The sequence below is a fragment of the Perca flavescens genome, chromosome 9 (genome assembly GCF_004354835.1).
Source record: "Perca flavescens isolate YP-PL-M2 chromosome 9, PFLA_1.0, whole genome shotgun sequence".
Lineage (NCBI taxonomy): Eukaryota > Metazoa > Chordata > Actinopteri > Perciformes > Percidae > Perca > Perca flavescens.
The window spans coordinates 7,448,624-7,464,131 of NC_041339.1; the positions used below are offsets into that span (position 1 = coordinate 7,448,624).

Here is a 15,508-nt window from a genome sequence, read left to right on the forward strand (position 1 = left end):
AAAATCATTCCAGGTTTCGGTGGGGGAAGGGTGGAGCATTTCACAGTTTGATGGAGCGTCAATGTTGCTTGAACTTAATTTGAAAGTATTTTTTGTTATTACTGCTAATACTCATTTATTAAGGCAATTATGTAGTTCAAATATTGAACATAAACAACTACATCACATTAATTTAGTGTTACAATAGAATTTAGGCCTGCACAATATATTGTTTTTTTTTATTGTCATTGTGATATCAACTGGTGCATTAAAGACCTCAATTATATATTTATTAACAGTCTATGGTCATAAGCAGAGTATGAGGACTTGCCACGCTACCAGCTAGGCGAGCATTATAACGTGTGTTACAAAGTGACAAACGAAGTAAAGGCTGGACTACAATAGAGCTGTTTGGAGCAGTTTGTGAACAGTGTTTTCTGTTGGAGATGGTGAGTCTCTTTGGGGTGGACTTTGGGCTTTTTCACTCTGTAAACCTATAACATGCACAAAAAAGATATATAACACAATAAAGGAAAGCATTATATGAGCACTTTAAACACATCGCGAAAGACACTCTGAGACTTTCTGGTGTTAGTTGAAAGGAAATATCAGTTGAACACTGCACTTTAAAATGTAACTGTCATTATTTTTTAGTGGTGCCTTTCATATTCAATTCAATGTTCAATTTGTTCAATAAAAGAACATGATTTCCTTTGTTTCATTTACAACCAAGTTGTATTTGAGCAGAATACTGAAAGCAGCAGAAATGCAGAACAGAGCACACTTTACTATCTGTTTATTTATTGCAAGTAATATCGTTATCGCGACATTCAACCACGTTATTGCATATGGCATATTTAGACTACATCATGCCATGCAGCCCTAATGGAATTGTAGTCTATACTTTCATTTTACTGTAGATGGCACTTATAACAGCAAATCTAGCAAGCCTCTAGCTACAATCCAAAAATAGCCATGCATTAATCATAATATTGAGCTTTAAAAAAAATCATATTAATCTAAAATCAATTTTTAACTTTTTTTTTTTTTTTTTTTTTTTTATTTTTGAAGAGTTACCGCCAACCTCAGCCCGACTACACTATCCTTTTCCATACTGCGACACCCATTTTGATGTTTATGTGACTGGAGTGTGCTTCCTGCAGCGAGGAGCTCAGGCCTACCTCATTTTCGCCTGGCAGGTCAGCTGCTCTGTGTTTCAGTCTGAAGCCGTTGGCTGCTACTGAACCGTTTGGCTCTTTTCTCTACTAGCGAGCAAACCTACATTCTAGACCCAACTGTCCATCCAGCTCATTTTTAAGGGGATTTATCATTATATATGCCCGTGTATCCAAAACACATCGGTCATTGGGGATTCCTAGCACCGGTTGGCCGGGTCTGACGGCCGTTATAACGCTTTTTCGAGGTTTAATTAGAGCTAGAAAACAACGGTGGTGGAGGAGGAGGAGATTCCATATTAGGAGCACAGAGGAGAAGGCACCCCCCTTGTGTGATTTGGAGCTTTTGGTGAGTGTTTATCGTAATTTCACGTTATTTTTGCCGTTATAAATTATACCCCCGTGTAGCGTGACCACATATGACTGTAAATACAAGGTTTGGGCGGGTTATTGCGCTGTTTTGAACGTTTATTTTTGTATTTTCTCTCGGAATGGGGGATGGGCAGCGTCAGCGCGTGAGTAGGCGCGCGCACTATGCATGTGTTTGTAGGGCAGTTCTCGTGGTTGGTTTGTGTTTGTGAGCGCGCCCTTCCTTCCTGCAACTACTGCTAGCTTTGAATTAAAACCACTTTTGTGATTTTTTTTTTTTAATCTCAATCATACAAATATTTATTTTATAATATATCAGTGCTACAATCAACACTGGAAATTTCTTGATTTTTTTTTAAACTTAGCAATCTAACTTTTTTACTTAACTAATTTTGTTTTATTTTTGTTCATTTTAGATACTTTTCCAATGATACATTCATGCTTTAATTTTAACTTACTTTGATTACACTGTTTGATTGCACTATGTTTGATACATACTCAAGTGTTAAAATAAGTTAGTGTTATTAAAAAAAAACAACAGCTGTGAATAGTTATGAATCTAAACAGAAACTGTAGTTTCAGCAATGTTAACATTTGTCCCACAGTTACTTACCAGTTTGAGGTATTTGAGGTGCTTTGCAGGCCCATAGTTATTACTACAGTTTAAGATGATGTTGCTGTTTAACCTTGATTATCTGCAACATACAGTAGATTCCTAAATGTGCCAAAGTGCATTGTTTATGATTCCATTATAGATTATTTTATTACCTTTTGTGTCAATCTCACTCAAAGCTTTCTACAGTGCTTTGCATTTGGTTGTTCCAAAGCCATGGGCGGTGTGGGGGAGGGGTGAACACACCACACACACACCACACACACAGGAGGGCCACTTGCCAACCTTGTGAAGCTCAACTCAATGACACAATGTACCAGTCCCAGATAAGCCTAGAGTATCTGTGCTAGCAAGGAAAAGGCTGGTAAGACAGACTCCAGAGTCAGAATTCACAGACTAATTGGGTCAAGGTGTTTGAGATCCCAAATTCAAAATTGAAATCAAATTATTTGTTTTTGGACAAACACCATCTTCGATTTTCTATTGAAAGGTTTCTACATCCCTGTTGCCCTCATGAGTTACTGTCTTTGTTGTTTTGCTTTGATCAAATATGGCAGTAAATAGTAGGTAATAATATTGTATGAGAAGGTGTCCTGATGAGGTAGAGGTGCTGAATCCATAATTTAGTATATATCGGCAACATAAACCATGGCCACTTACCAAAGGAAATAAGAAGCTGTGTGTTTTGTCATTTTGTTATTTGTCGTTTGTAGTAGAGCCCGAACAATACTGGATTTTTGAATGTCATACCAGTATTTGATAATTCAATTATTATTGTATTTGTGTTTTCTAATATAAACGCAAAACATAACAAAGAACAACATCTGTGGTCAATGGTTGGCCAGTAGTTATTGTGGTTATTAGACTATGTTTACCTTTTATCAAATCGCCTGAAAAGGGACACCATACTGCTACAGTATAACCATACAGGCCTCTACAAACATCAGACACTCGCTTGTAACTCAACCTTTCTCCCTCCTTGGCTGGGGTGGACGACATAGTGCTGCATAAATTAGCCAGTGGCTAACGGACATTTAGCTAACGTTAGCGGCTTAATCCCGACAAAACAACACAGTGAATTTCAGCCAGGGCTCGACATAAGCAATGGCCCACATGCATGTTTAAAAAAAAATTTGTTGTTGTGTGTGCAGCCCTAGTGGCGGTGTCTGGGGAGCGTGTGGTGGAGCAAGTGAGAGAGTGATGGCAAATACAGGGCAACCGGTCTGAGCAGAGGAGAGTTTAAGTCAACAATACCCGTTTTCCGGTGTGTTCGTGACGTTGAACGTGACACACAACAAAAAAACGACGGGCATACTCACTTTTTGGGGGCGGAAAAAGGGTATTTGTGTGTCAAGCAAGGACACCTGCCAGACAAAGATCACTGGCACTGATATGTAGCTGTTTAATGCTAACAAAATAACCATTTTGATGAGGTAGGTGGTGGTGATGGCGCAGTGGATATGACACCTGCCTTTGGTGTGGGAGACCCAGGTTCGATTCCCACTGCGATACATCAACTATTGTGTCCCTGAGCAAGACACTTAACCCCTAGTTGCTCATAAGGTGTGCGACCTCTGACATATATAGCAATTTTAAGTCGCATTGGATAAAAGTGTCAGCTAAATGACATGTAATGTAGGTAGCTTTTCAAATGGTTTTAGGAGCTTATGTATGAACAGAAACTCCAGTGTCATTGGCCAGCTTTTCAGAATGATGAAAGAAACGCTCTATGCATAAATATATTTCAGAATGGAGGCTAGTGGAACTGGAGCTAGTACTGGAGCGTGGTGTGACTTTTGCTCTGTTTTGGGGTGTCACTTTGTTGGAAACCATCCAATTCATTGAGACTGGAGAGGATAAGTATTCCTCGATATTTCCTCTTTTTATTTTTGTTTTTGTGCTGTCATGATCACAGCCTTTGCTTCCTTTTTCTTTTATATTATCTTTTTATATATGTATTTGCTAAGGCTGAGCAATTTTATCGATTCTGCGATATAAATCGCTATTTTTTACCCCCAAGAAAGTATTGATTTTTATGCCGCGAGTATTGATTCATAAGTCCCATTCAAATCCCCCGTGTTTACCCCCGTTCACGTTGCAGGAAGAGCGATTTGGTCAGCCAGTCGCTAGTGTCGCTGTAGAGCAGCCAACGTCAACTGGCGGCCCGCCGCCAAAAGCTTTTAGTCTGGCCCCCAGAATAATCATGAATTCACAAAATGTAAAGAGGAAAAAATGCGTTCTGTTATTTATCATTTCAAGCATTTAGAGCAAAAACCCAGCCCCCTGTATTTACATCTCTATTCACATGCCGGGATTCTCTACAGCGATGACCGAGCTCCACACACACAGCTGAGCCGAGATGGGTGTGCGTTAAAACACACACACAGCATGAGCCGAGATAGGTGTGCGTTAAAACACACACACAGCTGAGCCGAGGTGTGTGTGTGTGTGTGTGTGTGTGTGTGTGTGTGTGTGTGTGTGTGTGTGTGTGTGTGTGTGTGTGTGTGTGTGTGTGTGTGTGTGTGTGTGTGTGTGTGTGTGTGTGTGTGTGTGTGTGTGTGTGTGTGTGTTAAAGGTTAAAACACGCAGCACCTGACTGGGAACGATACAGAGTTACCAACGGCCGCTGGGGCAGATGAACTCACGCTGGTCTCTTTTCTGTAAATAGGCTACAGTTAAACCTTCGTGAGTAGAAAGTCAATACTTATCAATGCACTCACCTGTGTAGACCGGCATAAACATGTAGAAAGCGATATTTCAATCTGCTCAGTCCACCGCGCTGTTTTACGCAAACGCAGCTCTACTCTGCAAATAGCGAATTTTTTTACAAATAAGCTAAAACAAAAGCTGTCGGTTTGTAGTCTAACTGTTTATCTTAGGTTGCCGGGAATCTGGAAATTTTGACAAATTCTTGTAAACCTCACTCCTGGCTGAACAAACCAAACTCTCCGCTGGAGACGACAATCTGGAGCTACTTAATATGCAAGTGAATGACGCGATCGTTATGTTCAGTGATGATGATGCTGGTTGTATTATTTTGCAACAACATCGTTTCATTGCAAATGAGGCATACATGACGAGTGCATAGCCTGCTTATCAGTCCATTCATCATTAAAGCTGGGCTTTTGGCTTTTCCACTTCAACTTTTCGCTTCAGCCTCTTTGACAGTGACATGTTTACCTGACAACAGCCTTTCTTTCTGCAAGCATTTTCCACCAATCAGGATGCTGCATACTACAATAATGTTTCCATAATCACAGACTTTAACCATCACTCCTCAGTGAACTGCCTCCTAGTCTGAGATCTTTTTCTAGTTAAAGAGCCAGTTATCATTAGGGAGTTTCCATGTTTTTTAGGAGTTTGCTCACACTAATAAATGTTAAAAAATAGTAGGATTAATTCAGTAAGAAAGTGAAAATTTCGAACAAGAATAGGCGTATTAGGTATAAATTCATTTTATTTTCTTTATTTGAAAGTCCGGCCTCCAGAGTGCTTAGAAAAATTCTGAAAAAAATGTAGTTGATGATCCCTGCTGTAGACTCTCTGTCCAGTCAGAGACATATATTGTGTAATCGATGTTTTCAGTTCAATTAATTAAATCCAAGTAAATGGAACACTCACAAGATGTCACCAAAATCACTCGGTCCCCTTTAAATCTTTCAGAAAATGATGTAAGTGTATCGAAATATATCAAATCGTATTGTTGGCTGAATATCGTAATATATCGTATCGTGAGCTCAATATCGTGTATCGTATCGTATCGTGAGATTAGTGTATCGCTACAGCCCTAGTATTTGCCTGATATGGTTATTATATACCAGGATCATTACATTAGTCTATTGATTTATTACTGGTTACTACACCAGTGTTTTTTTTCATAATTGACTGTTGGTAACCATATCTATACCAAGAATTACAAGAATTAGACCCCTTTTTAAAAAAAAAAAAAAAACCTGCTCTCTGTAATGCTATCCCATCCGATGTGGGCCGAGGGATCGTGTAAAAAGGTTGTCCTGTGTCCATCATAGATGACCCACATTAAGATCAGGGTCACACCCGCACATGCAATGTGTTGTTTGGCGTTGGGCTTTTTTTCTGCTATCTTTATGTTGCATAACAGATAAGGTGTTTCGTCAGGCAGTGATCTGTGGTGTCTCCGTTTGTGTATGGTCACTTGTTTCTTTCACAGCTCCACTTGGTAATTTAGACTGAGAAGAAAGCTGGACGTGGACGTTTAGCCTAAATATTCCAAAGTGTAGCTAAGCTGGGTCTCTGAAATATAATGTGCACACTAATTGTATCTACTGGCTTTGCTCATTTGTCCTCATATCCCACAGCAAATGTTGAGCACAGGACAATAATATGGTTAGTTGCAGAGCAGGCAGCTGAGTCATGTTATCTACACAGGACACATTGATTAGTCGGCCTTATTAAATCATAGAGGACGAGTGGTGGAGTAGTACAGTTATGTAACCAGTGCTGGCCAGTGTTGTGAATTGAAAAGGGAAAGACAAAATGGACAAAGAAGTGAGTGAAAATGTCTGTGTCGGTTAGATAATGGCCTGACGTGAGATTGCGAGTAGGGGTGCAATTATGGCATTAAGTGTTTGGTTTTTTCTGTTAAAGGCTGCATTACAGGAAAGTGATGTCCTTACCTGAATGTTCTATTATTTGTCTTTAGCCTCTTAGTCATTAAATACACATTATTGATGAATATTTATCACAAATCTCTTTGTGTGAATATTTTTGTTAAAGCATCAAATGTCAACCCTACAATATCGCCGCAATATCGATATTGAGGTATTGGGACAAAAATATCGTCCTTTTAGATTTTCTCCATATCGCCCAGCCCTACTGCCAAGTGTAACATTAGTGTTAACTAGGGTGACATGCAGCAATGCTTCTGTTGCCTCTAACGTCCGTTTCGGAGTATCAGAGAGCAGCGCAGACATTTAAGTGGCACCAAAGTCCGCATTGCTATTATGTCCGGTAGATACCGGTTGTTTAGGCCCTGGTGCCATATTAGCACTGGATTTTAACATGCGCCGTTGAAGTGAACAGAAAATTGAGTTTCCTGTATCTTTTCACGGCAACCCTCCTATAGAGATTTGGGGGTGGGGGGTGGTGTCTTCTAGCCGCCGTTAAACTACTACATACAATACTACACATACGGTGTTTCCCACACATAGACCAATCTGTGGCGGTGCGCCTCACTATCAACACCGGCCGCCGCACATTGCGTTTAGTTATTCATTTTTTTGTTTTTAAACGCTATTTGAAACACGTTCTTCTGCATTTCCTTTCCCTGCTCTCCTCTGTCTCTCTGTCACTCCCACCCTGCGGTGTTTGGTGTTTTTAGCCCCCAACGTCGCCTTCCAGGCAGCGCAGCAATGGTTATGTTTAAGGCAGGTTTAAGGTTTTAGGTGAGGGTTAGCTGCCTGTAAGGCGACGTTGGAGGCTTAAAACACCATCGAGCCCACCGTGCGCACAGCGTCTGTCTCCATCAAGGAGAGAAGACGGCTGGCGAAATTCACCTTTACACAATCACACGTTCACAATCACCGACCCGGCTCTTGGCAAACAAGCGATTTGCGACTGAAAAAAGACATGCGTTGAGGATGAGGACCAGCCTGAACCGGAGGGATCAGTCTGAAACAGAGCTGAACAGTCCGACCAGTGGAATTAGTTATGTTATTAATTTGTTTACATTATTTTCAGGCTTCAACCAGTGAAAGACGGGGTCAGGGAGAGACAGAGAGAGATTCGTTAGACATTAAAGTAGGAAAGGAGGACAGCATCCAACAGCGTGTCCTCAGTTTTTGATACTTGATTGTTACGAAAATAAGTCCACCCCATCCCCCGCCACAAATTGCTAATCTGTGGGAAACACTGATATAGATAAACACTTGGCCTGGGAGCAACAACTGCATGCCTGTGATTGGGCCGTCTCTAGCTCCTTGATGTGTTTGGACACAAAAAATTGAGGAAAATTAAGTGGAACTTTGGCAGGAGCACAAATGCCTATTTGATGTTTCCTCCGAGCTGTACTACAACCAGGTCCAGAAAGAGTTGCAGAGAAATTGACAATTCTCTTCTTGTGGTCTTGAGTCTTTTCCCGTATTACTTCTCGTGTGTGTTTTGTTGACTAAACATAGTTTCGAGACCAGACAGACTTCTCAGGAATTCCTCCTAGTGAAATGTAGCGCGGGACCCCTGTCAACTATCACTTGTGTAATGTGCAAACCACAACGACTTCAAGATACGCCCCACTCAGGAGATAGGACTGCCAGGGTTCGATCCCTGGCAGTCGTGCAGTCTGCATGTGGAAGTGTCTGATGGCTGTGCCATCGCTGTGTGAGTGTACCCTCCCTCCTGATAAGCCCTCCTGATTGTTGTCGTGCGAAAATGCATGTAGGATTGCCTTATAGCTCGTTCCTTTTTGAGTGTATTGGTCCCAACAAAATGTCCTACGATTTGTGAAGATGTAAGTGCTCAAACAGCACACAGACGAAACTAGAGGCTCACACATGCCAATACTGCGCACACACACACACACACACACACACACACACACACACACACACACACCTTGACAGCAGTCACATGGTGTGTGTTTGGGGCACCCCCAAGGGTCAAGTTTAACATTGTGAAGAATGCGTCTGTGCTTGGTAGCCCTCCCCCCTCTTTACCCACAAGGCTTTGAAGTTTATAGGTCTGCAGGCTCTCTACCCCTCTGCTCCAGAGAGACTGAGGGTGATTATTTGTACTCCAGCTTCAGTCCCAACCTCTGGAAAATCACACTTTAGTTGGCCATATAAGTTTGAGATGCTGGATCATCTGATATGATATATGATTTAATAAAATAAAGAACAAAAAACACCTCTTTCTCTATCTCCTATTGTCTCGAAATGTAGCACTTGAAGAAGGATAGATCAGAATAAAAAACCCACAGTTGAAATACTGTAAAAAGTGTTTGGGGCAGTTTCATTGTTTTGTGAGTGGCTTGAATTTTTGTGCCACATGGACCAGCATCTAGCAGAGGGCCCATGATTAACCCTCTGGAGTCTGAGTGTATTTTCAGACACACAGATGATTTTGGCATGATCTGATACTGTTATCAATTTTAACAAATGTAAGCAGTATTTTCAAAGTACCATGACTTTTTTTTTTTTGTATTCAACACAAGTTCAGCTGCAAAAGTTGTAAAAACTAGTTTTAGAAGTGTGCTGGAATTTGTAAAAAGCCTTACCATACATTACAGGGATAGGCGCTAATATTTTTAAGCACTGGCCGCATGGTAAATTTGGTAGCCTAAGTACATTTTTGGTGGCCCCAATGTAACATTAAACCTTTCTAATTAAGTCAAAATTTATTTTCCCGCTCCCCTTCATGCCTCTGGCTCTTTTACACTGAATATGCAAAAGAGCTTTTCACAAAGGCCAATGTAAAAGAGAGCGGTGGGTGGACGAGGGACTACTTGCAGACAAAGCAGATTGAAATATCGCGTTTCTACATGCTGATTCCTGTTAAACAGGTGTATATTAACTAATATTTAATGTTCATGTATGTTTAATAATGAGGGATTAATTCTGCCAGCAGAATCTTAGTGTAAACTGTGACGGGAATGCTCCCTTTACTCACTGGCTGATGGAAAGGTCCTGTAGCATGAACTGCGGAACTGCCTCACTGGACTGCTGCCTCTGGCTGTGTGGCCCATTGCAATGCTGTTTTTGTCAAACATGTCAGATTTTGTCAGTAGAACATCAATGTGGGTGTGTAGTTTGACTGAAATCTGAGAATGATACTGGTCTTGGCAAATGATTGATATATTTCTGTGGCGCAATTTCAATAGGGCTGCAATGGATCCGAATTAGGGCTGCAGCTATCGATTATTTTAGTAATCGAGTATTCTACCGATTATTCCATCGATTAATCGAGTAATCGGAAAAGAAATACTTTTGTTTTATTGAAAAGCAATAATATACAATAGTTTTGTTTAGGCTAATTTTCGGAAAAAGCAACATTTTGATGGCCTACATTGCTTACCATATCGTCATTCAAACAACTTAACATATTAAGTGCATTTAAGTGCAATATTACATTGTTTTTAAAGAAAACATTTTCTGAAATGCAATAACAACCTCAAACTAAGGCATACATTAAACATACATAAACATTACCTTTTAAGTTGTGCAACTTGACTTTCAGAATTACAAGTTTAAACCTGAGAATGATCTGTATATAGGCCTATATGGAAATATTAGTTATACCCAACCTATTTTCATTTATATATTTGATTACAATGTCACACAGCACTGTTACACTTATTTTAGTAGATCGTTGATCAGCTGTTTCGAGAGAGAGAAAATGGTGCCTAACTTTCCGGCTCTTTAGATCAAATTGTGGTCACCACTACGTATTTTCTTGTCTTTGGTTTTGGTAGTTGCGTTTAATGTAGTTTCATCGTCCATACGACTCGTCGGGTCCACTTCGTGGAATGGATGATTAAGTTGGACTCAGTGTTTTCTGTTGAGATTGATTTAGCATTGACGTCGTGCTATTATCGTGGTAAGTTAGTTTGGTTTTGCAGTAGACACACTGTACAGAGTTTTCGTTTTAATTACGTTTGAACTGATTCTAAACTTTGGACACTTTCTGTCGTTTTCTCCAGCCTGTCTCTTCTCTTAGCCCCTCACGCTCTTTCTTCATTTTGTAATCAGTCTTCATGGCATGTGTCGCCAGCAGCGTCAGCCCGGTGTGCGACAGTAATAATCCTCCGTGCTGAAACACTGTGAGCGATGCAGCGTTGGTAACATTAATTAAACGAAGCTTCCAGGCAAATCATTTTGCATCGAGGATTTTTTAGTAATGGAATTATTCGAGTTACTCGAGGAATTGTTTCAGCCCTAATCCGAATATTCAAATATTCGTTCGATGGGTAGGTAGTCGACTTTTATATTCGAATATTTGGTTTTTTGAACAAAACGTGCATGCAGGCTGAACTTCTCTGTGGTGTTTTGTCAAGATTAATCTGCTTGCTAAATGTCTTCTAGCTGCTGGCTAATTAATGCAGCACTATGTCGTCCATCTCCGCCAAGAACGGAGAAATATTGAGTTACAAGCAAGCAGTCCGATGTTTGTACAGGCATGTACAGTTATACTCTAGCAGCCTGGTGTTGTTTTCAGGCGATAAGGTAAAAATAGTGAGCTAGTACGCCTGTGCATAATGCCAATACAGTGAGGCTCCGACTGGCTGAGCATTCTTTCACACACGCTGCGTCTGTCGTCACTCGTCGGAGAGTCCGTTAAAAACGCAGGTATTTCCTTTATTTGCGATTCAACTTTTGGAGAAAAGCAACCCGACATCAACCTTTTGAGGACAATCCTGTAACCTTAACCCGCTATCAGACTCGTCCGTTGCGGCTTGCTAGTCCCGTAACGTTACTGTAAAAAAGTTATGGCCGTACTTGTAAAGCACAAGTGATGCGAGGAGGCGTAAAACCACACTCGTTCAACACTACAAATATGATTACGCATCTTTAGAGCCAATCCTGAGCAGCACCAAGACGTTTTGAAAAGTAAGAAGGAAACGCCAAGAAAAAACCCATTCGCTGTCTCTACTTCAGTCCTTTGACAAAGCTAGAAAATATGACAAAATCATTGGCTTTATTGCTCTTGATAACCAGGCCGTTCAGCGTGGTGGAAGACGTACCTAGAGCCGCGGTACGCTATGCCTAGCCGGCGCTACTTTTCTGATGTGGCCTTACCTGAACTCCAGAGTGTTGTTGCCAGTCACGTTGAAAAGCTCCTCGCCGGCGCAAGTCACGTTAGCTTTACCGCGGACATTTATACATCAAGTCCTGTTAGCACGTTGAGCCTCGCTGCCCAGTGGATCGACGAAGACTTCACCATTAAAAAAAGCTGTTAGGCTCACAGGAATGCTCTGCTTCTCACTCAGCAGCTGCAATTGCATCCGCATTTAATAATATGTTTTGGGAAATGGAAAATTGAAAGAGAACGAGTGCATGTCGTGCTACGTGACAATGCCCGTAACATGGCTAAAGCTATGGTGGAGTTTGGTGCGGAAAGTCTACGGTGCATGGCACACACGCTGCAACTGGCGGTGAATGAAGGTGTCCTGTCGGATGTTGTGGCCGTGGAAAGGAGAATAGTTGGACATTTCAAGCTCTCCCAGCTGGCATACAGTTGGTTGGAGGGGTTAGTGGGGGTACGTTGGAATGGATGGCGGAACCCGGCTGGAGGATGTACAGAAAGAGCTCAGAATGTCAAGCATCCTAATTAATAATGCGACTTTCTCGATTATTATTCTGCAGTGTCATAACATAGATAATAGCCTATTTATCATAATTTGGCCTGTGTATTAAAAATAAACGTGCAACTAATAAATCAGTTGATTTCTGGAAGAAAAAAAAATGTTAGTGCTCTGTTAATGCCTAAAAAGCACACAGTAAAAAAAAAAAAAAAAAAATAATCAATCAGTAAGTGATATTTCGGTATTCTGTTACTTCATAGGTAACTGCATGCCTGGCCGAAGCCACAATTCCCAGGAACGACAGTCCATTGGAGTACTGGAAACGCAACCAGGCCCGTTTCCCTGCCCTCGCTCCTGCTGCACGCAAATAACCTGTGTGCGCCCTGCACAAATGTTGACAGTGAACGGCTGTTTAGCGTTGCCTCTGATGCGATAGACGAAAAGAGAAATTGAATGGATGGTGAAAAAGCAGAGATGCTCATTTTTGTGAAGAAAAACATACCTACGGTATTAAAAAAAATAAAATAGCTGAACAGAACCCTACCGGTCAGCTGAAAAGGTTTGCACGACTCAAGTTCAAAAAAAAAAAAAAAAAAAAAAAAAGTTAGTGCTCTGTTAATGCCTAAAAAAAAACAAAGTTTTTTTCTTAGCAATACAGAGCACACTGTTGTTGTCACTGAGTTATAACAGGACTGTCTGTGGCTCACAAGACAATACTGTATATGGATCTTGGTTTTAAGTTTGATTATACTTTAAAGTGGGTCCTAAGGACTGAAGTGTAGGGTTGGACTACAGCTGCTTTTTTTGTGCACTTGACCACTAAGTTTCAGTACAATGTCAACTGCTATGTCAGGGAATCATTTGGCAGACCTTTTCAAATAGGAGAAGATGTACATTTTTTATTTAAAAATGTATTTTTATTTATTTTACTCCTAAGGACTGAAGTTTGAACTTAAAAATAAAATGTGGCACTGGCATATCTATATTATTCTCCTCCAAGTGAAATAATTTACCTATTTTTCAGGGGTGAATGTCTGTCTGCATTTGTAAAATGATACATTCATGGTAGAATCAAATGTTTTTATTGTGTATTGCCTTATCTACAACACATGCATGTAATAAGGTAAAGGTAGTACAGGAGAGAGACTTGGATTTCTCTTCAGTCAAATGAAAGTGTGTATATCTATCTAAAGTGTGTATATCTATCTATCTATCTATCTATCTATCTATCTATCTATCTATCTATCTATCTATATATATATATATATATATATATATATATATATATATACAGTGGGGGAAATAAGTATTTGACCCCTTGCTGATTTTGCAGGTTTGCCCACTTACAAAGAATGCAAAAATCTACAATTTTAATCATATGTACATTCTAACAGGGAAAGACAGAATCCCAAAGAAAATTCCAGAAAATCACATCATATGAATTTATTAAAATTGATAACCATCTGATGAGGAAAAACAAGTATTTGACCCCCTGGACAAAACAGCATGTAAATATTTTGTAGAAAAGCCATTATTGGCCAACACAGATGTCAAACGGTTTTTATAGTTGGTGACAAGGTTTGTGCACATTTCGGCAGAGATGTTGGCCCTCCTCCCTGCAGACAGCCTCCAAATCATTCAGGTTCCGAGGTTGTCGCCTGGCAACTCAATTTTAAGCTCCCTCCAAAGATTTTCAATCGGATTCAGGTCTGGAGACTGGCTAGGCCACTCCAGAACCTTGATGTGCTTCTTCTTCAGCCACTCTTTTGTTGCTTTGGCGGTGTGCTTAGGGCCGTCGTGGTGCTGAAACACCCATCCTCGACCCATCTTCAGCTCTCTCACTGAGGGAAGGAGATGTCGGTCCAGAATTCCATGCGATACATGGCCCCGTCCATCCTCCCCTCAATACGATGGAGTTGTCCCGTCCCCTTGGCTGAAAAGCACCCCCCAAAGCATGATGTTGCCACCACCATGCTTGACGGTGGGGATGGTGTTCTTTGGGTTGTACTCGGTGTTCTTTGCCCTCCAAACACGACGAGTTGAGTTGAGGCCAAAAAGTTCTATTTTGGTCTCATCTGACCACATCACCTTCTTCCAGGCCTCTTCTGAGTCGTCCAGGTGGTGAATGGCGAACTTCATGCGGGCCTGTACATGTTTCTTCTTGAGCAGGGGGACCTTGCGTGCGCTGCAGGATTTCAATCCATGACGGCGTAGTGTGTTACCAACCGTTTCTTTTTGTAACTGTGGTCCCAGCTGCCTTCAGTTGATTCATCAGTTCCCCCCTTGTGGTTTTGGGATGATTCCTCACCGTTCGCATGATCAGGGACACCCCACGAGGCAAGATCTTGTGTGGAGGCCCAGACCGAGGGAGGTTGGCGGTGGTGTGGTGCTTCTTCCATTTCCTGATAACTGCACCGACAGTTGATCTTTTCTCTCAAGTTGCTTTCCGATTCTCTTGTAGCCCATCCCAGCCTTGTGCAGATCAACAATCTTGTCCCTGATGTCCGTAGAAAGCTCTTTGGTCTTGCCCATGGTGGTGATGTTGGATTTTGGTTGTTTGGGTGTTGACAGGTGTCTTTTATACAGGTAACGAGGTGAGGCAGGTGTATTTGATGTAGATAATTGGTTCGGATTGGGGCTGTGTCTTAAAGAAAGACTAACTGGCTTGTAGGAGCCAGAATACTTGCTGTTTGTCCAGGGGGTCAAATACTTGTTTTTCCTCATCAGATGGTTTTCAATTTTAATAAATTCATATGATGTGATTTTCTGGAATTTTCTTTGGGATTCTGTCTTTCCCTGTTAGAATGTACATATGATTAAAATTGTAGATTTTTGCATTCTTTGTAAGTGGGCAAACCTGCAAAATCAGCAAGGGGTCAAATACTTATTTCCCCCACTGTATATATATATATATATATATATATATATATATATATATATATATATATATATATATATATATATATATATATATATATATATATCTCAGGGGAATAATGTGTATATACATCGGTATCGGCATTGGCCAAAATGAGTTTGAAAATATCGGCATATCGAATATCGGCCAAAATCCAAATAGGTTGCATCCCCTAGTCACAA

The 15,508-nt window shown here is 40.8% G+C and overlaps 1 protein-coding gene across 1 annotated transcript in view; it reads left to right on the plus strand.

Annotated features, from left to right (window-relative positions):
- Window positions 1-1,126: 1,126 nt before the first annotated feature.
- The window catches only part of tbl1xr1a (TBL1X/Y related 1a), a 66,871-nt gene continuing 52,489 nt past the window's right edge, over window positions 1,127-15,508 (plus strand). Inside the window, exon 1 of the mRNA XM_028587039.1 lies at window positions 1,127-1,503. The gene's annotated coding sequence lies outside the window, so the exon portion shown is untranslated. The remainder of the gene's footprint in view (window positions 1,504-15,508) is intronic.